The sequence below is a fragment of the Balaenoptera ricei genome, chromosome 2 (assembly GCF_028023285.1).
Source record: "Balaenoptera ricei isolate mBalRic1 chromosome 2, mBalRic1.hap2, whole genome shotgun sequence".
Taxonomy (NCBI): Eukaryota; Metazoa; Chordata; class Mammalia; order Artiodactyla; family Balaenopteridae; genus Balaenoptera; species Balaenoptera ricei.
In genome coordinates this window covers 32442090-32466721 of record NC_082640.1, presented here as the reverse complement: position 1 = coordinate 32466721, position 24632 = coordinate 32442090, and the positions used below count along the sequence as shown (strand labels likewise).

The following is a 24632-nucleotide window of genomic DNA, read 5'->3' as shown; positions in this document are numbered from 1 at the left end:
ACTTTCCTGCCCCGTTTCTCCCCCTCCCTCCCAGACTCTGGCCCTGAAGCTGAGAGCCAGCCCTTGAAGCTGGTCCACCAGTGCTCAGCAGAGGAAATCTACACCGCCCACTCCAAATGAGCCCATCAACCTTAAATATAAACAGACACCCAAAGATGGCCAGATATCCAAGGAAAACCAGTGGCATGAAAGGGAAAGGCCAAGAGCAACAAAACCACTGACTCCAGAGGAAAAAAGAGTAAAGCCGGGAAACAGAAGAGAATATTAAGCTAAAAATTCTAATCAGCATTCTCAAAGAAATTTCAGATAAAATTTTATGCATAAAGCAAACAGGATAAAAAGGAAGTTCAGAGAACAAAAAATAGTGTTTAGAAGTTGGGAGTATTGCTGCCCAAACAAAAATTCCATAGAAAAGCTGGAAACATACTCAAGGAAATATCCCAGAAAAAGAGAACAAAAAAACAGCTCTAGAAAATATGTGAATGCCGCAGTGTTCTCTGTCTCCTAGCAATGCTGAAGCTGAGAGCTGTGTGTGGCTGTTTGCTCTCCTTATTGATTTTCTGTTATGGGGTGGGGGGCGGGCAGGGTGGGGTGGGGTGGTTTCACAATCAAGCAAGAGAGCAAACCATCACTTCCCATCTGTTACTAACAGTAAGAGCTAGAAGTTCAGCGTCACAGGGAATCAATCCTGTGGGTACAACATCTAACTAACAGAAGACGCTGAGGAAAAGAACAAAAAAAATGGAGAAGAGGAAATTACCAAAGAAACAATAGAACAGTATCTGTCAGAGTAAAAAAAGGAGACAGGAAACTAACACGGAAAGTGTTATTAGCACAGAGGTGGGCCGGGGGAGTGAGTAAAGGCTCATGCTGTGAGAATATCTGCAGTGTCAGAACACTAGGTAGGAAGAGGAGATCCCAAAACTTACTGGAGAGAAAGGGGAGAAGCAGGAGGCCCGGGAGGGAACAAGGCTGGGACACACACCAGACTTCTAGTAAGTTACACTAGCTGCTAGATGACAGAGAAACACAGCCTCCCAAGTTTACCTTGCACACTCTAGCAAAAATAAGAAAAAACTGAGAGGCCAGGGAGGTAAGTGAACAATGAAGGGTCATCCCAGGACAAGAGTGAGGGAGACTTGGTGGGCCACTGGAGCTGTGGGCCAGGAATCACAGAGGGAGGGTTACAAGAAGAAAGGGAGTTCCATGTGCCATAGAGTATGATCAAGAGGCTGAATACATTTCAGGACACGGGCAATGCACATACTATTCTTTGGTTAAAGAGAAAAAAGAGAGGCAATTAGTAACTCCAGGAAAAATAGAAGACATGTAAGAAAATTGTCTAAATTAGAAGCAAACTAAAATGCCACATGATTATGAGCAATGAAGGAAGAGCTCCGAGCCAAACACTGTTTTAGGGGCTTTTTGTGTATTATTTATCCTTCACAACAACTCCATGACGTGGCAGAAGGGAATGCAGTTCCCAACACAGGCCCTGGCATACGGAAGCAATCTTCACACAGTCGTGATCATGTGAACCCTAGCACTATTTGTCAGTGTTTAGAATCCAACTTATAGACAAAGCCCATACCACTGATTCGTGGCCCCAGGAGAGAATGTGGGTTTAAGGGAAAGGTAGGAATACACACATGTGCAGTCAAAGGAAATCTCTAAATGAGGTTAAAAGCTATAAGAATAATCAACAAAAGAATTAAAAACAATCATATAACCATCAATTCAGGAGGAGGTGGGGGAGAGGTAGGAATGAGGTAATTCCTTAAATTTCAGGGTAGGGAGATAACGGATGGCATCTAAAGTTGATAAAATGAGAAACAGTAATAAAATCATACAGTTTTATTTATGGCAGTAACCACCAAGACAGCTAAAATCAGAGCAGTATTGATCTCTAGAGAATAAGGCTGGATTGGGAAGAGGATTTTTTTGCTGCTGCAAACTCTTTTGTGTTATGTGTCGTTTAAACAAATCATATGCATTTATGTTTTTAATAACAATAAAAAGGAATGCTGAAAAATAATTCTTTAAATATCTAGCCCAACACCAAACCATATTTAAAGAAAAGTTAGAATTTTAAAACTGTTAATCGGTTCTGGGGGGGGGAAAGAATCAATACAAAGTTTCAGAGGTGCCGCACACTAATCCCACCCTAGGAGATTCACAGTGCACAGTTATCATTTAAGTGCTTGGAAAGGTCCAGCACGAAATACAGTGGTGTCCTTTCACGTGACCGGCGCTGCACTCAAGACTTTGGCGCACCAGGTCCAACAGATGAGGCTCAGCTCCTCTCTCCACGGTGTACTGATGCGTGGCCTCAGACATAGGCCTCACTGCCTGCAGGGGGCGTAAATAGTGGCCCCACCAAAGATATGTCCAAGTCCTGACCCCTGGAACCTGTCAACATGACCTTATTTGGGAAAAAGGTCTTTGCAGATACAATTAAGGTAGGGATCATGAGATGAGATCACAAACGTTAGAAGAAAAGGGGAAAGGACTCCAGGGAGTGATGTACCCATAAGCCAGGGGACTCGGAGTCTGGGGCAGCCACCAGACACTGGGAGAGGGAACTAACACTGCCAACACTTTGACTTCACACTTCTGCGCTCCAGAACAGTGAGAGAGCCTACTTCTGTTGTTCTAAGCCACCCAGTTTGTGGTTAATTGGTTACAAAAGCCACAGGAAGTGAACACAGTGCCCCATCCTCACAGTGGGGTCCACGTGGGGATTCTACAGGGTTGCACACAACCAGCCCTTGGCACTGTGCCTGGTACAGGCCCAGTGCTTACTCCCGAGACGTTATTTTTGCTCTTATCTATTATTCTTGTCAACTAGGTCTCCTCAGATTTGGGCCTGCCGGGAGGGGCAGGGGTTGGGGGTGCTGGGCACAGAACCAACCCAAAGCCACACTCAGCCTTGCTTCCTGATAAACCCTGTGTCCTCACTGGGAGGCCTGTCCTTTTCAGGGTCCTTCTGCTGCAACCCCGGGAGGCATGTTAGATGTATATAATGAGAGATGGGATGCATGACCCCAGGGCAGCAGCGAAAGGCAGCATCCAACAGGATGGGATGTTGGTGCCAGGCAGCCTGGTGGCAGAAGGCGGGGAGAGCCCAGCATCGCTACTCGGCCGGCACGCAGCCCTTGGCCTACTGGGGCATCAGCAGCACGACACTTTTATGGAGCACAAAAGCAATGCCCAGCCCTGGGAACGTGGGTGTGATGTCGACAGACAGGGCTCTCCCTGGCCCGTTCTCTATTCTTCTGTCAGCCCGTTCCAGGTGGCCAATAAGCTGGTCCACAGACAGAAGGATAAACCATTCAGAAGTTATGATCAGGCTGGCGAGGAGCAGCACCGGGTCTCGCTTGGCTGGCCTCTGGGTGGTGACATTCAAGCGGCACCCGGGAGGCTGACCAGGAGCAGCGGGAGAACTGTGAACGGATGGGGCAAAGGCAGCCGGTACAGGGGGACAGAGACCAAGAGACCTCCACAGCAGCACTGCTCACCCTTTTAGTAAGGAACCCGGGGAGATTTTGTTCACCTGGGTTATGTCCATTGACATTTATCACAGAAATTAAAACAAAACCATTTAAACTCAAGCACACATTCCAGTAGCGGTCAGAGGGATGATGTCATCACACATCACGCAGCCTCTTGGAACATTCCACTGTATTCTTTTGAGAAAATAAAGGACAAATAATGCTATTGTTATGAAAATAGTTCTGACCTTATCGCCCCCTGGAAGGGTCTGGAGTACCTGCAGGTGTCTCTGGACCTCACTTTGAAAACCGCCACTGCCGCTCAGGTACTGACCCCAGGTGGCACGTGGCTGAGCTGAGCTAGGGGAGGGGTGGTTGCACCCAGAGCGGGGCAGGGGCCAGCAGGTCCGGGACCGGCGGGGCGTGCACCCGTGCACCAAACAAAGCCGAGCCTCCTCCTGGCCAGGCTCCAGTTCCGCACCTGCCTCCTCCTGGGATGTGACCGGCAGACAGCAGCGGTACCGCGGGGCTGCCACCGGAGGGCGCTAGGCCCAGCGCACAAGGGACCCTGGTCCTCTGGAAGGGAGACCGGACCCAGACCCCAGACCCCTGAAGGAAGCCCAGGCCTCCTGCAGCCTCCCTGGAGCCCAAGCCTGGGGTGGGCGCACTTCAGCTCGCTCTGCCCGCCCCCCCCCTTCAGAAGCCAGGAGGGCGGCAGGTGTGTGGGCGGAGGGGGCAGTGGGACAGGATGGCGAGAGGGCCTAGTGAGGGAAGGAGGAAGGGGGCTGGATGCACAGGAAGGAGGGAGGGCCAGGGTCACTGTGGGCGGCCCTGGGGACCCAGGGGCTGGAGGGTGGGAACCCGCCAGCGGGTGCTAGGCCCTAGAGAGCCAGGACTGAGGGGTGTGGGTAACGGTGGGGGCAGGCCGAGGACCTGCTGGTGCTGGCCGTTGGGGGCGCAGTGTGGGGAGGAGCTGGGGGGCCCGGCCTGGGGGTAGACAGTGGCGGGAGGTGGATAGTTGGGGGCGGGAGCACGCAGGTAGCGGGTCGTGGGGGCGGGCCGGGGGCACGCAGGGCGGGGGTTACATAAATGTTCCCTGGCACCCTGCGAGGCGGCTGAGAGCAGTTGCCTCATCTTATCAGGGAACAGGGCGTCCCACACTCTTGCCCAAGCCGCAGGCCTGGGCGGGAACAGTATGTTCTCTCCGAGAAGCCACAAGAGGCTCCTCGCGGAGCCCCTCCCCCTTGGCCCCGCCCCAGGCCCGCCCCCCGCAGGTGCAGCTGGGCTCACTAGTGCGCATGCTCCAGCTCAGACCGCCTCCTGCTCGCCCTCCGGCAAGGGCGTGTTCCCCGTGACCTCCCTTGCCCCATCCAGCCTCGGCCAAACTGCCAGCCTCCACAGGGTGAAGGGAGGTGCTGGCCCCAACAGCACCTACAAAAAAGACCATCGTGGCTCTTTGCTGTGTGTGAGCCTCTGGTGGGCAGTCAGGGGCGGGGAGTTGGGGTGTGTGTGTGCCCTGAGCCAGGACCACAGCAGCATCTGCAGAACAGGGCCCCTTCTGGGCAGTGAGTGCCGGGCTCTACTGGCCCGGGCTCGGGTAAGCCTGGCTGAGCTTCCCTCCGTGGAAGGGAGAAGGGAGGAGAGGCATCTCTGACCAGGGGCCCCGGGACAGAAAAGCAGATGATGCAGGGGTACCCAGGCCTGCAAGAGCAGAACTCAGTGAGCACAAGGCATCCGTGCAGGTGTGTGTCTGGGGGGGTGATGGTGAGAGGCAGGGCTGGTCCAGAGAGTCAGAGGGTGGCACGGGGAGAGGCCTCCACAGAGAAACAGCTGCTCCCGGGCTCCCAGGCCCCAGCTACTCGCTGCTAGCAAGAGGCCTGTCATTCATCAATAGATAGCTCCAATCTGTGGTCGCCAGCACAGGGCTGCTTCCAGCTCCCAACCTCAAAACGGCCACGTTCTTCACTCCTGGGAGGCCCGCTCTCCCTCCCACTCTGAGGCATCTCGGCAGATGGCCAACCACTGGGGCCGATCAACCGCCAGCCTCTAAGGAAAGCCAAGCTGGCAGCCTTGGGGTCAGCAGAAAGGCCTGTCCTCTGAGGGGTAGGCTGACTTTCCTATTTTCTTTAGGAGGCCATTTGGCTACTCTGCTGGTGGTTTACAGACCCACATGGAGCTGACACACAGATGCCCCGTCTCCTGGGAAGTCCAGGCTGCAAGCTCTTACCCACCATTGTACAGGTGAGGGAGGTGAGGCCCAGGAAAGAGAGCTGCCACTCAGTGGGGTCCCCCTCACCCCAGGACTCAGCAGGCAGCAGAAGAGGCGATTTCTGCATGGAAGCAGCCCCTGCAGGGGGCAGCGCCTGCCCTTCCCAGACTCCTGCACGCCTACTCCTTTGTCATGGCCGCATTGCACGGTAACTGTGAGGGTTAAGTGGGAGAACACACAGGTGCTCAGAGCAGATATGCTGTTCTCGCTGGTGGGGCTCCTGGGAGCGTCCCCGGCCAGATACCAGCCAGTACCCATCTGTGCTGAAACAGCCTGGCCCTGGCCTTGCCCCTGCCCTGGGTGCTCTCCTCCACCGCTGCTGTGATGCACGCGTGTGGCTCATCACACGCTCCTGTGTACTCTCGCACATGCCAGGGCTGGCAGGACATGAAGGGAGGCGGCACCTGGCTGGAGACTGCTACACACAGCCTGGGGGCACGGGTTAAACGAGAAAATCCGCCTTCTGCAGATGTGTGTGTCTCCACGTTTGTGCAATGGATGCAGGTGTATTCTTAATAGTAGACGTTTTTGGTTGTTGCTTTGCCTTGCTTTGTTTTGGAATAGGGTAACTTGATCCTAAAATTCATTCAGAAAAATAAACAAATACAAACAGCCAGAAAAATGATGAAGAAGAAGAATGAGGTGGGGGGACTGGACCACCAGATACAACATGCCGTTGCACAAGCTGCTGACCGGCAGTGGAGCACAGCGGAAATGCCTGGACCAGATTCTAAGATCATAGGAACTGTGTAGCAGAAAGCAGTGACACCTAAGGCAAGGCAGAGGGGCAGTGTCCAAAAATGTCTTAGGACGACTAGGTAACAACCAGTCCATGCTTCACACCTTAAACCAGGCTAAGTTCTGAATGGGTCAAAGATTTAAATGGGAAAAGTGAAACCACAGATGTTCTAGGGGAAAACCTGAGAACATTCCTTTAAAATGCTAAGATAGAAGTTCTTTCTATGAATCAAAGTCTAAAACCCATAAGTGAAAAGATTGATAAATTTGACAACAAAGTATAAAATATGTCTCCACGGCCAAAGTCACAAGGAAAGGCAAAAAATAAACTGAGAAAAATAAATCTGCAGCTCTTGTTACAAAGGGCTAATCTCCAATATAGGAAGAGTTCACAGAAATTAAAAGGAAAACATAATAATAGAAAAATAGGCAAGGGCTGTGGCTGACAGTTCATAAACAGGAGGTACAATGACTCCTGAACATCTGAAAAGATGCTCAACATCACCCATCAGGAGACAAATATAAATGAACCCCCAGAGACACCTGACTTTTCACCTATCAGGGTGCTGAGATGGTGGGAACAGGTACTCCCACACTTTGCTGATGGAAGTACAAACTGCCACAATCTCTACGGAGGCCAACTTGGCAATAACTATCCAAATGACAGACGTGTGTATCCTCTGAACTCACAACTTGGGGGAGCTATCCTACAGACACACCTGCACACCTACAAGATGGGATGTGTGCCTGACTACGCGGTGCAGCAAAAGCCTCAAAACAGTTCATGCCTTTCCAGGGCCCGTTACATAAATTTAACAGACACCCGTAAGACAGAATCCTGTGAAGGAGTGGAACACGTTCTGAACTGAGACGGAAAGGTCTCTGAGGGACAGCGCTGAGTGAGAAAAGCGAGGTCCCGAGCAGAACGCGCGGTCAGGAGGCTGAGTACTGCGTGCACACCCACGCGCGTCTGCCTGTGTCTGCAGAGGTGCTCTGGGCGGGCATCTGAGAACCTGGAGCCGAGGATGGTGGGGGCAGAGAGCTGAGCGCACAGAGGACAAGGAGGACTTGGAGAACTTTCCTTGGGAGACGACTTAACCCCCCGGATTTTGAAACACACAGTGTATTTACCTATTCGAAAAATTAAAAACAGAAATCTGTAGCAAACTAGGAAACGGTAGCCACAAATAACACAAATTGAAAAGCGGGTGTTAAATGAACAACGCTTGCATTCCTGGCCAGGCTGTTTCCACAGCACATCCCAAATCTCACCGCCACAGATACCAGTCCAAGGGCTCCCCTTAGAACCTGGCAGGGGGGTGGGCCTGAGAGCATGAGAAACTCAGGAACAGCAATTAAGTCCAATCTGCTTTTCTAGAAGGAGTTCCTAGGGCAGGACTCCAGGGCTCCAGAGCCCCTGGTCCCACTGCAAATGGGGTTGGAAGGCATTCCCTGATAAAGGGTTTGACAGACGGGGCCTGACTTAAAAGACCGCGGCGACGCATTCTAACAGCAGCAGACCCAGGGCTGTAATCATGCGCTGGAGGTCCCCCAGGCTCCTGTCATAAAAGTCGCTCTGTCCACCCTCCCACGACTGACTGACCCTTTGGAACCAGCCCAGGTGGACGGGGCAGGCGCCGGCTGCCACCCTTCCTCCCCTTGCAACCCAGGCGAATTCACCCCACTGTCAGGACGCAGACCCCAAGTTCCAGGCAGGAGAATCGATGTCCTCTGCCAGGGCTCGGTGAAGAGGTAGGAACTGGGGGTCCTATTCAGGCTTCTGGGAAAGGGTTTCCTCTCGGACCAAAAAAAGCCAGGATGAGGGCAGGGCGTGCGCGGGGCGGGGGGAGCGGGCACAGCGCGGAAAAGCCTCTGGGGTCTTGCGGGACTGGGACGTCGGGGGTGGCACAGTCACCGGTGGCTGCACGGAGAGGTCCGAGGAGACTCACTCCGGAGCCAGACCGCAGGCCAAGCCCCTGGCCAACCTGGCCACCCCCGCCCCAAAGAAGCCAACTCTTCAAGGTCAGCCGGGGCCCCTGGGAGAGGGCCTGGTCCAGTGGGCCACGCGACCCCCTTCCTGTGCCATTCACCAAAGGCACAGAAGCGCCCTGCTCTCACCCGCTTCTCCACACAGCCTGTGTAACCACTCTGGCCCCACTTCCTCTTCCTGGGCCCCCTCCCCCAGCCCTCAGTTCCTCCCCGCTGTGCCTCCCGGGTGGGCCTGGCTGGCAGGGACCCCACGGCGCACAGGCGTGTACTCTCGAGGTGCACTACTTGGGACCCCACCCACCCCAAGACGCAGGCAGGGGTCAGGACGGACCATCTCAGAGACGGGGACTGAGGTCAAAAGACAGAGTGACCTCCCCCAGCTCACACAAGGCGTGGCTGGCCCGCGTCCAGCTTTCCTCTTCCCCACCGTGGACCGGGCTCGGCTGTGGCCAGCTGCCCATGCTGACCTCGGCCACAACATCCCAGGTGAGAGCAGGAGAGGAACCCTGGAGGCCACTGGCCCATCACCCAGACGGGGCCCAGAGGCCAGCACCTGCCCCGCCGAGACCACCCTCCTCACTCACGCCACAAGGCCCCCCCTCGGCTCCCCAGGGAGGAGCCAGCAGCCCCCCAGCCTGGGCAGGGGTGTCCCTGCCTGCACCCAACGTGTGTGAAGCGCCGGGCGGCTCTCTCCTGAGAGGCTGGCCTGTCTGCAAGGACTGGGCGCCCAGAGGCAGCACCCTCAAAACCAGAGCCCGGCACCCCGCCTCCAGGCCCGGCACCTACACCTGGCCTGTTCCAGGTGCCAAGAAGCAGGCCCTGTTTCCCTCAGGGAAAAGAGTCACGAGGCTCAAACAAAACAGAGCCAAACAATGGACTTTTCAGAGTTGACTTCATAAAGCAAATAAATCAGAATAAAAATGAATAAGCCATTATACTATAGTCTAAAATGCCTTTGGTTTTTGAGGGAGCTGATGCAAAACAAACCCTCCGTCACTGACCTACTTTTGCTACAACAGTTGAAGATGCAGAGGACCTACCCCAGACACCCAGGAAAGAGCCCAGGAAAGCTCCCGGGCCCCACCCTCAGCAGCCCAGGTCACCAGACCCACCAATGCCCCGCTAGCCTCGGCCACTTGGAGCAGTTGACACCCAACTTTGTTTGCGGAGAGCAGACGCTGGAGCAGCAGGCTGGAGGCCTTGCCCTGCAGCAAAGCCGGGTGCTGTTCCGTGCTTCCAGGGCTGCACACACGGCGCAGGGGGGCCACCCACCGCCCCACCGCCCAGCCCTCTCCCCACCTGAAGAGGTCCACGCTGCCCACTCTCGGGGGCCTTCCAGATCAGGGGACAAAGGCCGGCCCCTCCCATGTCACAGGCCTGGCTAGGGCCTGCCCTTCTCCTCACATCCTGCCTGGCCCTCCACCTGTCCCTATGCCCTCCTCCGGCCCAGCCTGGAGCAGGTGTCCAAGGGAGCTGACCCTGGGGACACGGGCCAGGAAGGAAAGCAGAAGCCATTCTGAAATCCCCACCCCTGCAGTGCCCCCAGAAACCTCAGGGCTGGAGCGACCCCTTCCTCTACAGGTCCGCAGGGGACCAATGCCTAGGGAGGGCCAGTGAAAGCTGCCCCCTTCCCCCGGGACCCTGAAATGGTGCTCCTTGGAGTCGCCCCCAAGGTCACTGGAACCAGGTTTCACGTGTTGGGTGGGGCGGGTGAGCATGGAGCCGGCCGGCTGTCTCTCTGATGTTCTCGCAAACCACAGGCAGGGGTCCACTTACACGCAGTTCCATTCCCACGGGCCAACCAGGAACACAGACCACTGAGCGGCTGAGCCCCACTGTCCTGTGCACGTGGGAGATGCACGTGCTGCAGAGGTGTAACTGCAGGAAGGACGCTCAGTTACCTTGGGTGATCTAGGGAAGATGGGACTCACACACGTCCTTTCTGAATTCCTATAGTTTTCTACTGCACTGCTTTTTGCAGTCAGAAAGAATGCAATACATCAGTGACGTATACATACATGTCCATACATATCTATATACGTATACAGGTATTACAGACTTCTGTTACAGAATAACAGTCCCACCAAACTCCAGCTCAGCTGACTGGGCCTGCTTCCATGGAAGCCAGCACCCCTGGCCTCTGCTGAGGGAGCAGCGCTCATTTACACGCACGGGCGCACATGCCTGCAAAGGTCAAGAGGACCACATAGCAGGAATTTCAGAAAGGTGTTTTCCCTGCGCTTGCTAAGGGTTACAAAACACACTGGAAAATTTCCGTTCCCAAGGTCCCCTTTCAAACAGCAATAATAAAATACCAATGGTTTCTGCCAGCAGGTGGCCAGCAGCCACTCCAGAAAAGGGCTCTGGAGTCTGGCTCTGTGTCTCTGTGTGTGTCACACACACACACACACACACACACACACACACACACACACACGACTGACTCACAACCCCATGTTTCCCCTAAAGGGAAATGCAGGGAGAGGCATATCGGCTCCCACCCCAAAAGCTTCCAGATCCCGGACTGCTACCCACAAGGGACTTTCTCCAAGTGATTGAATGCCCTGAGTGACTTGTGAGCTGAACCCAAAGAACAGACGCAGACGTTTCCACTTCTTTCCTCTCTGTTTGATTGTCACATCACTAACTGCCTCCAAAGAGAAGTTGCGAGCATCTTCCCCCGAGCTGAGAGGAGCAACTCGGTCAAGGCCCCGGCCCCCCTGCCTGCAGTCTTGGGGGGAGCATCCCCTGCCTGGACATCTGTGATCTGCTGCACACTAGCCCTGGCAGCTGCTGACAGCCTGGGACAGACATTTCAGGGCTTTCAGGCTATCTCATCAGAGATTTTCTCAAACACCCCAGAAAGGCAAGGACATGAGTTTGGAATCCAAAATTAAAGATCCAGGTTTATTTACTTGATAAAAATGTTCTTCACATGAGGCTGATCAAAAGCAAAGGGAACTCGTATCCAAAATATATAAAGAACTCTTAAATCTCAACAATAAGTGAACATTTGATTGTAACAATGAACAAAAGATCCAAACTCAACTGAAGAAGATGTATAGATGGCAAACACCATGTAAAAAGCGCTCAATATCATTTGCCATCAAGGAAATGCAAGTAAAACCACGAAATGGCACTACACACAAGTGAGAACGGCTAAAATCCAAAAAACTGACTGTGCTAAACGCTGGTGGAGTAGCTGGAACTCTCATTTGCTGCTGGTGACAATGCAATGTGGGACAGTCATTTTATACGACGGTTTGACAGTTTCTCATGAAGTTAAAACACAGACTCACTAGACAAGGCAGCAATTCCACTCCTAGGCATTCGCCACGGGAAAGACCCTTTTATTCACAATCGGCCAACACTGGAAGTCAGCATTCTCTGCAGGTGACTGGATGAACACGAGCTGCATCCACACAATGGAGCACAATTCAACCATAAAAAGAAAGGAACCACTGATTCATGCACACACAAACGGATGCATCTTAAATGCCTCTTGCTAAGTCGAAAAAGCTAGACCCCAAAATCTATACCTTGTATGACTATGCATATGACCTTCTGCCAAAGGTAAAACTAAGGACAGAACACGCACCAGGGGTTCTAGGGGTTGAAGGACTGGGAAGTGGTTGACCACACAGGGGCATTTTTAGGGCGATGAAACTGTTGTGCCTGGTGCTGGGATGGTGGATACCAGACTCTCTGCATTTGTCAAAACCCATAGACTGTACTTCACCATGAATGCGCTTGTACATTTGCAAATGTTTAGTCTGTAAAGGCGGCTGGGGATCCCAGGATGGAAGGCAGACTGGGACAGCAGACTCTGGCCCTATTACAAACACACGGCATGGCCTCTGGGGGTGGTGGGTTGGGCAGGGACAAGGAGCCGACAGGAGGAACAAACTTGAACAAAGCTCTAGCTTCTCACGAGAGAATCCAGGGTAGACAATCCCCGAAATGCTTCACAAGTATGCTGAGGCTGAACAAACAGGTGAACGCACGGTGGGTGGTGGGAGCCTGTGTCTTGCTGTTGGAGAGGGTGGTTATAGCTGAACCAGGGGGAGGCCAGTGAGCCCTTCCTGGGGGGTTGCCCTGGAGTCTGAGACGTCATGAACTCATGAGACGGTGTGAACCCATGCGTAGACCCAAGTGCACACAGAGGGATAAATGAGTAACGGTATAAAGGCTAGGACTCATCCATGTTTCCTGGCTCTGTCCACCGGGAAGGGCTAGAAGCAGCAACACCCTGGGAGCAAGGAGCACCACAGCACCCAGATCTTGGTTTCTAAATACCACTTTCCAGTAAAAGGAAACAGGGATCTGTGGAGAAATGGCTCATCCTAGGACTAGAGCGGGAAACACATAAGACGAGCCTGAAGCAGCTTGTGAGGCCAGAAAGTGAGGAAGTGCACAGAAGCCAACATGAGGGGGGCAGGTCCAAGGGACACAGGAGCTAACCTGACCCAATCCCTGCCCAAGGCTGGAACGTTTGAGCAACAAAATAAATATCAGCAGTAAGTCACGTGGGTACCACTCTCCTACTGATATGAAGTGATGAGAAGAGCACTTCACCTCTGTGGTAGCTTCCCCCCAAAGCCATAAACCCAGTCTCACCCCAAGACAAACACCAGACAAATGTAAATTGAGGGACATTCTACACAATCCCTGGCTACCATCCCTCACAACTGTCAAGGTCAGGGGAAACAAGGAAAGTCTGGGAACCTGTCCCAGCCAAGAGAAGCCTAAAGAGAGCTGACAGCTATAGTTCAAATAGTGAATTACAGAAAACCCATTGCACTCACATTTTGTGATCACGACAGCAGTGACCATGTGGCTTATTTCTGAGCAATAAGTCAATACTTCTTAGATACTGCAAAGGGCTAGTACAGTGCCACTTGGGTAAAAAAGTAAATGCTGGTGAAAGTAAGTGATTTCTGAGGTTCCTCGGAAGTGTTAGCACTGGCTCACACAGTGGCCACCTTTGCCAGCCAGACACTTCCCTGCTCAACACTTGCCCATTCCAAGGACAAACGTGTAGGAGCTGCCTGGTGACTGTGGCAGAAACAGCTAAGTGCCCACTGGCCCAGCACCCACTGTCTGGGTCTTCTTTTTCTTTTTGTTTTGTTTTTTTTGTACTTTAGAGTCTTCTCTTTCCAGACAACACGAGTTTAGCTTTTGCAGCAGCAATGCACCAGGTTAAAATGCTTCCTGCCCGACTCCCTTGCAGCTATGATGGGCCTTGAAAACTGATTCTGGCCAATGAGTTCTGGATGAACTACTAGGTGCATTTTCACGATAGAGGGGGCTGTATCCACTCTCCTTTTCATGCTTGCTCAGGGCACGTCCTCCCCACCCGGAGTGAGTTCCAACGTTGCAGGACCAGCAGAGTCATGCGATCACCACCCTCTGGGGCAGCCCTCTCCTCTCCCCACACAGCTGCCTTCTTGTTTGCCCTGAGAAGACTGCTGGCTGGGGCTCTGGCTGTCCTTCCTGGATAACATCTCTAGACAAAAACAAAACGAGGGCCCTGGCTGGCGGGCTAGACAACGCAGCCCGAGGCAGCAGTGGCGCCTGTGACGGGAAGGGGCTTTCCCTCCCAGGGCTGTGGCAGATACACCCCCAGGCAGCTCCCAGCTTCTGGGTAGCCCTCCAAGTCACCACTGACCATCAGACATCTGAGAAGAGCCTCTGACATGGGCGGGCAGGCCAGAGCGCCAAACAGGCCAGCGGAAAAAAGCAGCCCAGGGGATGCAGAGGGGCGGAGATGAAACTTCCAGAGCTGTCATTCATGCTCAGAGGTAAGATATGGTGTCTGTGAAGCAAGAACAGGATGCTCCTTAAAGAGAGGAGACCCAGAAACTGAGTCTGAAAGCAAGGACACAGCAGGGGGGATACGGCAGAGACTCAAATCTCAGCTCAGGGTTGCAAGAGAACACTGAGAAAGTCTCATAAAAAATGAGCTAAAGACAAATAAATGGATGACAAGAGAGCAAAGGTAAGAAGATGGAAGGATCCACGTAAAGGAGCCCAGAGAGCCCGAGAACACAGAGGTGGGCCGTCATCCAGGGCGGGCAACAACGAGGCCACGTTCAGGACCGGAACCTGGGCCAGGCAGCTCTGATTGAGACCGCGCCCACAGTTCCAAGGAGAGAGGAGCACATCAGGTACCCATGTCAGGAGTCAGGTGGCCTTGTCCTGGGAGCTACCTGCTCCCCGCGACGCGGCTCTGACGGTGGGTGGGCGCAGGGGCAGGCGGGGGACCCTCCCCACTCCCCAGCTCCGTGGTCACCGGTGGGGAGTGTGTGTGGCGTGCTTCGGGCTTCGACTGGCTTTATTCCACGTTACTCGGCGCTACTCTAGCCTGAAACACGTAAGACTTTGGTTTCCGAATGGGGGCGCTCTGACACGTTAGGGGGTGTCCGGCATCCCCTGAGGGAACGGAAGGCGGCGGGGCTGGGGGGTGCTGCTCGCAGGCTCTGCTCTCTTGTCCAGCAGGCCTGGCCCGGAGGCCACCCTGCTCGCTGGACCTTACCCCTCCCCCGGTCCCTGAGGCCCGCTCGCCACGCCCCAGGCTGGGCTTTGGTCAGTGGCTCCGGGCCCGCCCTCTTGAGGCCAGGGTGGTGGCCTGCAGGCCGGGCTGGGGCCCTGGGCACTGGGCAGGGAGCGGGCCTGGCTGAGCCAAGAGCCATGTTGGACCCCAGACTCTCCACATCTCCTTGGCCCTGGAGGCTGGGGAGTTGCAGCCTCCAGGGGTCCGAGAGCCAGGCAGGGCCATGGGGGAGTGGGAGCGTTCCCAGAACAGCCTGGCTTCTGTTTAAAAGGAGAAACAGAAGAGTCCTCCTTCTCTTCCTCACGTCCGTGCCCCAAGGGTGTAGGGTCCCCGCTGAGAGGGCCTGGGGGTCCCCGTGGCAGGCCCCGGGCCGCCCCCACTCCCAGCCAGATGGCTGTGGGAACTCTGGCCACAGACACCGCCGCCCCCCTTCCTGGCGCTATTCTTGGTGTGTGTCTCCCTTTGGGGGGAGGACGAGGGTGGAAATGATCAGAAGCTAAAATTAGCAAACGGCAAACAATTGAGGCCAGGAATCTGAGGTCGGCTGAGGATAACGATTTGTTTTCTGTGGCCCTGAGGTGGTTTGAGCAATAAAGGGAATTGAAAATGAAAACAAATCTGGAAGCTGCCCAACCCCTGCCGAGACCAGGCCAGACACGGGGCAGCTCGGGGTGGGCCAGCCAGATGGCAGGGCCTCTGCCCAGCAGGGCCCCCCTCCTCCCTCCCACGGGGACTTCCTGCTGCCGCCCTTCGAGCGGGCCTTCTCCCCCACGGCCTTGGTGACTTCCCTGGCACTGGCCTGGCTGACTTCTTCTCCCGTGGAGGCGGGGGGCATGGGGGCGGGCGTGGGCGGCAGACCTCAGCAGTTGTAAACCCCCGTGGCTGTGCCGTGAAGCCAGGCCTCCGAGCTCCTGCCTAGTTCCACGGGGACTCGCCTTTTCACCTGACCCAGTAAAACTGGGGACAGACCAGGAAATCAGGCCCAACGAGGGTCTGCGACACGCCAGGTCACACGGCGGGGGGGGGGGGGGTGGGTGGGTGGGCGGGGGCAGGCAGAGGCCCTGAGCACACAGGGCGTGGCTAGGAGGCGGGCGCTTTGACTCCCGACCGCCCCCAGGGGGGCCGGCTGCACGGTGGCCGCAGATGGACAAGGGGAGGGCAGCCGGCCTCATCGGCACTAGGCGGTCAGGGAGCTGCACTTCCCTAGAGGTCACACCCAACGGTCCTGGGACCTGGAAGCAACATCCCCCTTCACTTCTAAAGGCACTCGGCTTGGCCCGTCGATGCACAGCCTTTGCTAAAGCCCGCAGGGGCCTGGAACGCAGAGGCCACGGGGAGGCCCTGGCCCCGAGGATGGGTCTTCGTCCCTAAGACACAGCGGCTGCCGGAGACCCTTCCACGGGGCCAACCCAGGGCCAGGAGCTGGAGCCACTGTATGTGACTCCACTGTCACACATGCACTCATCTCAGTCACCGAAGCTGCCGCAGGGCGCGTGCCAGCCCATACCTAGCCAGGAGGGCCCAGACCCACACTCCCCCGGGGGTGCCGGCCAAGGCTGCATTTACATTTCCAGAAGTGCTGACCAGGGCCTGGCCGGCCACCGCCCTGGCCACCAGAGCCATGTGTTCAGAGCAGGGAGCCAGGGGGGCTTGAGGGGTGGATCGGAGTCCAGGGAGAGAGTCCCCAGCGGACGCCAGCGCTGAGGGGAAGATAGAAAGCTCTGGGTGTGGCCTGAGCCCCAGAGATGAGCAAAGCTTCTGCGGCCGCCTTCCCAGGGCCAGGAGACAGTGGCGTCTGAGGCCAAACCACACGCCCTCCAGCCCTGAGGGCAGGGAGATGGGGTGTACAACAGGGCAGTCTGAGCGTCCTGGGGTGAAGAGTGGGTCTGGGGCCTTCCCAGTCAGCCAAGTCCTGCAAAGCCCTTTGTCGACATAAAAAATATATATATACACAATGTGAGAGCTCCGAATTGTTGTATTTGGGGCAAAATGAAGACTGCAGCCCTGGAGACCGTTTCAGACAGCTCTGAGAAACTGCTCCGAGGAGGGGAGGGGAGGGGAGGAGCTAAGATATATAGGAATTTTGCAACAAAGAGCAGGTAACTGGGAATGTCAAAAAATTTTTGTTAAATAAAGAAAACCAGATATCTCAAGTTAAGGAATTTAGCGCTTTTCTATGTGTAGGAAGATGCTGGGCTCACTGAAATCATTCCTTTGATATGCACCTCAGCTATCTGGGGCCTGCATTTTCACATCCTGAGTTTCCTCAGGGCTCATGGCAGGGAGTGGCTGCAGTCTGATGGCTGCTAGATGGCAGGTATTCTTTTCAGCCCTGAGTTTTCTCAGGGCTCACCAGCTCACGCTGGAGGGCTGCAATCATTGGTGACTGTGACATCCTTTGTTTATTGATATGGCAGGAAATATTCCATTTATAAATATTCCATTCCATTTATAAATATTACATTTATCACCTTGGACACCTAAGAACACCCTTCCTGCCAGGATGCCGGCTGGGTGCTCTCACACATTGCTGGTAGTGTCAGACTCATTCTTCCTTTCTAGAAGGCAATTTGCCCCTAAATGCATATTCCCTTGCTGGCTCCCAGGACAATCACAAGGACAAGCCCAACCTGGGTAACAGAAGAGCAAGTCACAGGAGGTGTCACAGCTCCTCAACCCAGGGCCCAGTTAGGACACCAGGGACAAACAGATGAGGACGCACTGGGCAACCATGAAAGGCCAGGTCCAAGAGCCAGTAGGCACTTTGGAGATGTGACCATGACAGAATGTTACAGTGAGTGGGAAAGGGCCAAATGTAAAATGACCGTGTGGGACGATCCCACGTTTTATTGTTAAAATAGACACAGGCTGACCTGTTAACGTAGTAACTCGTGGGATTAAAGTTATTGTTTTTCGTCCTTGTTAAGTTTTCTCTTAATACTTTCCTGTCTCCCAAATCCTCTTTCACGAACATGCTTGACTTTTTTAATCAGAAATAAAAACAAATGCAACGCACTGAAATTGCAGTCTTCCAGTAAAGTCAACTTCTTACGAGAAACAGGAACACTCTCACATCGAACCTGGTCCCAGAGCACCAAGAGCGAGTCATAACATGGGTGGAGCACACATTTTCCAACTGTTGATGGGACCCAACTCAGAAGCCGCCATCCGGTCCAGGGATGGTGGATTTGGGTCATCTGAAAAGGCATGTCATTGCCGGGGACACTATGCAGCTCTCCGCGTGGCTGTCCACCCTCCTGGTGTCCTTAGTCTTGCCATCACCATCGTGTTGTTGCAGAAAGGTCCTCAAAGCTGGGCTCCTCACAAGTTCAAAACTGCTGCAGCCCCACCAGCACCCTCGCTTCTGGCCCGGCTGCAGGGCATCTCAGAACCTGGTGGGCCTCGCCTCTCGCACTGGCCCGGGCCACCCAAGGCCCTCCTGGAAGGCTGTCCCCACACCAAAGCCACCCTGTGGACCCCCTGAAGTCAGCCAGGAGGCTTCTTTACACGCCCAACTGCTTTCTCTAAACACGAGTGGGTGAAGACAGGACCTAAGGGGGGCACCCTGCCTGAAACCTCACACACGTCCCGCGAGACCTGTAATGAGATGAAGCTCACAGACGTCCCCAGGCCACTGAGGACAGCTGTCCACGTGTGGAGGAGCCTGGGCCACCTATGGGACGACCCTCCCCCACGCCAGGCTCCCTGGGTCCCCATGCCCGCTCCCCGCTGTGACTCAGGCAGACCCTTCCCCTCCGGCCTACAACTTGCATACCGGCTTCAAAACAAAGGCCACAGGCCAGACCGCTCTGAAAGCTCGGGGACTCTGGGACCCTCCGAAGGGCCTCACACAGTAGAGAAGAGCCACACCGTCCAGAGGAATGGCCACAACTTCTGTGACGGCTTCTCCCAGGACTTGGTGGCTTCGGCAACTCTCCTAGTGCTTCTGGTTCAGCCAAGGACACACGGCTGACTGCTGATTCTGCCGTCTGGCTTTATGGAATTCTAGGGACGCTCGACCTTGTCTGCTTTAGTTAATTCACACCCAACCTCACACTGGCTGGAGAGGCGCCGGAAGCTGTGACCCCAGCGAGCCCCACAGGCCCAAGAGAGGGTCGGGAAGCAGCCTGGAGGGACTGAAGCCCCCTCCTGCCACCCGCGCTTCTGACTCCCATCCTCCCGGTGGGCCCCCATCTCCTCCTCAGCCACCTGGTGGGCACCCCCGCAGGCTCACGCGGCAAGAGGCCAGGGCAAGCATCAGAGCAGAGGTGGCCAACCAGGGCTGACAGGCTGACACCGGCCAGGCCCAGAGACCGGGGTCCAGGGCTGGGCAAGCACAAGGCAAGCACGCCCGAAATCCCCGGCCCCCTGGACGACAGCCGCTCAACCGACCGGAGGGCTACTCCTCCCGCCGCAGCCCCATGGGCACACACTTCCCACAGGGGCCGGGCAGGAGCTGCTCTGGGAACAACAGGGTGCCCGGGTCAGGACCGCGGGCGGGTGCCTGGAGAGCTCGGGGCAGCAGCACTTTCATGGGTCCCGGGACGCCCCCGGCGGAATGACAGTCGCACACTGTGATGCTCCAAAGCCCCTGTGGGTGGGCGGTAGGCCCCCACTCCTCCCCACAGCTGCACTTCAGTTCTAGACAGAACGCAGGCCTCCACAAACAGCCCACGGCGGCCACCACGGCTGCAAAGCAGAGCCCAAGGCGTGGAGGCTGGCGAGCAGTCATGTCTGGGCAGGTGGCTGTGCGGCTGTGACCTCGCGGCCAGGCTCGGGCGCCCGGAGGGCTTCTGGGGCTGAACACCGGTGAACTGTCCCCCAAGGGTAAGGACAGGGCCAAGCAACTGCTCTGGGAGGTACAACTGGGTGCCACATAACCTCTCTTTTTTGAGCTTTTCTAAAATTTCCCAAATCATTTACAGTTAACATATCATTTTCAATAAGAACATGTGTGCACGTGTGCCATGCGTGGCCCTCCTCCTCCCAGAGAGCACGAGGGCTGGGCTGACACAGCCAGACCCTTGGGTTCTGCTGTCACTTTAGCACAAAACCAAGTCGGAGGGGGTAGCAGAGGCCACCAGCCACTCCAGTGTGCTTCGCCGAATCCTCTTCTCTTCCCTCCCGTGGGCAGCCTGACATCCTGCCAAGCCCTGTGCGCTGTTCACTTTCCTCACCAGCAGAGAAACCCAGGGTTTGGGTCTTGCCTTCAGAAGTAGACAAGGGGCGCCCAGCAAGAGGAGGAGGAAGCCATCAGAGCTGAGGCTGACCGCGGGGAGCCGTCAGGAAAGCCCGGCTGCAAGCACTCGAGCATGAGGAGGGCTGCTGGAAACACACCTTCCCTCCTCCTGGGCGGGGGCTGTGCATTCCCCCAAAGATGCCCATGGAGGGGAGGGGCACACATGCAGTCCTGAGGCCCAGAAGCCGGGGGACACGAAGAGCACCGTGACACCCACTTCTCCTTTCTTCTTCTCCTGGCCTCCTGAGTCATGCCGCTCCGCCCCTGCCCCCCTTCTCTCCCCTCCCTTGGTGCCCCCAGCCAGACCCTGCTGGTAATGAGCCTGCACAGGACTCCCCTTCCCACCATCCCTCACGACCCCTGGATGCCCACACTCTGGGCCTGGCTCTCAGCACCAAGGCAACACCCCTCCAGCCCAGACCTGCCTCCGGAGGGGCCCCTCTGACTTGCCCTTTGCACACCACCCCACCCCCCCAGCCCCAGTGGCTGGGCGGTGCCTCTCTGCTCCCACACCCCCCCGAGTCCACCCCCAAGCCCTCCTCCCTTACAGGAACCTGGCTCATAGCTTTGGAAAGACCCCCCCCTTCCCCTCTCCCCACCCACAAGCACCAAGAATGGCGCTTCCCAAACCTCCGCCAGCCCATGGTGGCCTCAGCACAGGAGCCTTCTCCTCGGGAGCCTTGGTGCTGCCAGAGGAGCTCTGGGGGGATGCCTGTGATGCTGGGGAGACACTGAGCCCCAGCTCCGTGCCTCCCTGAGCGGTTTCTTATCCCCTGAGCACTCCTACCTCCTGAGTGTGGCCCCGTCACAGACCTGGCCCACCACAGCCCTGGCTGAAGGCCAACAGGCAGGGCCCCTGTGCACCCCCCCCAAGCCCCTCTCCTGATGGCCACCCAACCCACTGCTCCTGTAGGCACCTCCCCGATGGCAGGGGCTGTGGCGCAGTGGGTGGGGAAGCCGGCGCCACAGGGCCACCAGCCCACCCATGGACTGACCACATGGGCCGACGACCAGGGGCCCGGGCCAGCCTTGTCTGCAAACTGAAAGGCTCGGAGAACAGGTGATGCTTTCATTTCTTCTTCAGTTGAAGGTGATGCCTTTGAAAGAGGAGGCATGGAAGTTAGCCGCTGTGACAATGTGGGTATCACCTCATGGGAGCCCCTCCCTAGAGCAGAGGCTGGGGTGAGGGTGGCAGGGCTTGCCCCTGGCCTGGAAGCCCCCGAGGCCGAGAGGCCGAGGTCCAGGTACGAAGAGGGAGAAGGAAGAGGTGGCAGTGGGGCTCCAGCAGGACCGGGCCCAGGGAGATGAGTGGAGCCAGGCTGCAGCTGGGGACGGTGGCCCAGGGATGACTGAATGTGGATGGTGGCACGGGGAGGAGTCCTGAGCACGTCCGTCTTACTTCTCACCAAGGGGATGGGGACCAGCCCGGGAGGAAAGGCAGCTGGTGCTAAGGAGGCGCACGGAGCTGAGAGAGAGAGAGGGAGTGTGTGTGTGTGTGGGGGGGGGGGGTGGCGGGGTGGGGTGGAGAGATCAGGAAAAGGAAGAGGATACTTTCTGCAACCACAGATGGGTGATCTTCCCAGAAGCAGTGGAGCCCAGATCATCGACCTGGTGTCCTGTGTAGGACGGGTTCCCGTGGAGACAGACAGGCTGGAGGCTCACTCGGGTGCCAGGCGGCGGGGGCCTTTGCCAGGACTGGGGCTCGTAGGCACACTCGGGTGCTCGGGACGCACGAGGAAAGCCTGTCCTCCGACGCCCTTCCCCTAGAACTGGGATCAGAGTCGGGGACCACAGACTTCACCCACAGGGTAGGAGAGGCGACGAGCCAGTGGGGGCTGAGGCCCACCCAGGAGGGCTCCCATTCATACATGGGAAGGTGTGGATAAAACATGGAGACCTGCCACCAGCCAGCTGAGCAGGCGCCCTGGGTCAGCGGTCTCCTGTGTTGGGAGGCGCCAACCCGCACCTGCTGCGGGGACTCAGCTCAGCCTCACGGCAGCGACACCCACAGGCCAGGAGGGTGCTGCCCAGCGGGGACATCAGGCCTCCCACTGTCGCCGGTGAAGGGGCCAGGGCAGCAGGAGCGGCTCAGCTCTCCGCCTTTCGAGACCCCACCCACTCCTCACCCTCACTCAGTGCCTCCTTTCACCCCAGGGTGCCCTCAACACACGCTGTGCACAGGGCCCCACGGTGGTGGTGGTGGGGGTGTTCGGGGAGGGGTGCAGGCCTCCCAGGCCCAGGGCAGCTCACAGGGACAGGGTTGCATGGCGCTGGCCTTGCAGCACCAAGTCCTCTAGGGACAGAAATGCCAGCCACAGGCAGGGTCTCGGTGGCACTCAGGGGACAGTGAAGAACCACCCCACCGCCCCCCGCCCCGGCACTGTCCAGGCACCCCCCAAACACAGCTGCACACGTGGGTCCGTGTGGGCCACTGACCAGGCCAGCCCCCAGCCCAGGCCCTGTCACCTTGACCCGCAGCCCTTCTCTCCCCTCGACAGCCCAGTGCTCCTGGGCCGGGCTGCAGCGGGGCCCGGGACCCCACTGCCCGAGAGCGTGTGACCTCACGTGCCTCCTGGCCGGCCCACTCTGCCCCTCAGTGTGGCCCGGGTCCCATCACTGCCTCCTCGACCACAAGCCTGAGAAAGGCCCGAGAGGAAGCACCTGCCCCAGACCACAGGCCCCAACTCCCCGGCCTGGCCCCAAGCGTTGGGGCACCCAGCCTACGGCCTCGGGGACTGGACCTCGGCCCGCCATGTAGAGGCAGGACCCTGCCCCAGCCTTGGGGTGGCCGGCACTACCCTCCAGGAGCACAGAGGGGCCCTGGCCACAGCCCCTCCCGCCCCACCCCTGCTGGCCATCCTTCCCGCTCCTTACTGCCCTGGAATCCACTGAGATGTGCTGACAGAAAGGTTCTACTGCTTTTAGGGAAAAAAATCTGTAAGCCTCAGAACCAGGACTCATTCTCCACATTCTTAGGACAGATCCTGTGACCCTGGCGTTTGGCCTCAGGGAGGAGTGTTGAAGGACAGCCTAGGCCTCCCGGAGCTCTCCCTTCTCACCGGTGGAAACAGGGCCCTCAGCCCAGCTCCCGAGCAGGGGGTGACCCCCCATGAGCCAGGCCCACATCGGTGGGGCAGGGGCAGGCCACCCCAAATACCGAGCGCCCGGCTGCGGCCCGTTCCCAGCCTGCTCCCAGCACCCCAGCTGGACTTACAGGACAGGTCTGCACTACGGCCCTGGCCTGAAAATGGGGGCGAGGGCAGTGACGAAGACGCTCAGGAAACCACTCTGCTGACCCCAGTCCTGGGGCAGGAGTTGGGGGGTGGACCAGATGTCAGGACAAACCGGCGTCCCCGTGTGCACAGGAGGCGGGGGCGCGAGGCCTGCCTCTGGGGCAGGACTGACAGGCTCTGACCACGCAGGCACCAGGCACAGCAGGCAGGGAGGGGCCCCTGAGGGACAACTCTGCCCCCAAGGAAGATGGAAAAGCAGACACCTCCCCAAGCAATCCAGGAACCAGGACCAAGAGACACCAGTCCTGGCCTGGGAGCCAAGGCGCCCTCGGGCCATCCGCCCCAGGCTTTGCGAGACTCCATCCTCCACGGGGTCAGCAGGGGCCACCGCTGGAGCCTGCAAACCAGAGAGCATCCCAAGACCTGGCTGGCTGGCTCTTAACAGCTCTGGGTCGCGTGAGCAAAAAACCCTCCCTGGTCATTTCCTGTGCTTGGAAATCATACCCTAAACACATGAATCCCGGTCGGCAACACTGTGGCCCAGGGTGCTGCCGGCACAGGTGGGCACACGCGAGGGCAGAAGCGCCTTCCCACTGTGGTCCCCACACAAGGCTGGACTCCACTTGCGCCTCCTTGCCTTCCCAAGCAGGTGAGCATCCTGAGGGTAGGGGTGGGGAGGGGCTCAGGTGTCGCTGGGTGTGGCAGGGCAGGGTGAGGCCTTGCAGGTACAAAGCTACAGGAGTGCTGGGTACGCCGGGCTCAGGGGCCTCTCCACACCGAGGGCCTGGTCACTCCAGCCCACACGAGCAGGGGAGGGACGCAGGTCCTCGGCACCGTCCTCCGTTCGAGCAAACCCCTGGAACAGCCCCTGCCCCACTGGGGCACTCACAAATGTCCTCTGAAACGAGATGCCAAGACAGAGGAAGGACGGCCACACTGGTGCCCAGGTGTCACCTCAGGATACAGGCCCTCAGCTCTCATACTCCTTCAACGTTGTCCCCTCAGACCACACAGGAAGCATCTTGATGCCAAACGCACTTATGCGAGGGTGAAAACCTAGCAGGAAAGGGGCACGAACTGTGTGGTTCCACAGCTGAAAAGCCAGCCTCAAGAGTGCTTT

The 24632-nt window shown here is 56.9% G+C and overlaps 1 protein-coding gene across 1 annotated transcript in view; it reads right to left on the bottom strand.

Annotated features, from left to right (window-relative positions):
- The window catches only part of KLF13 (KLF transcription factor 13), a 45786-nt gene that overhangs the window by 6768 nt on the left and 14386 nt on the right, over positions 1–24632 (bottom strand). The window lies entirely within an intron of this gene.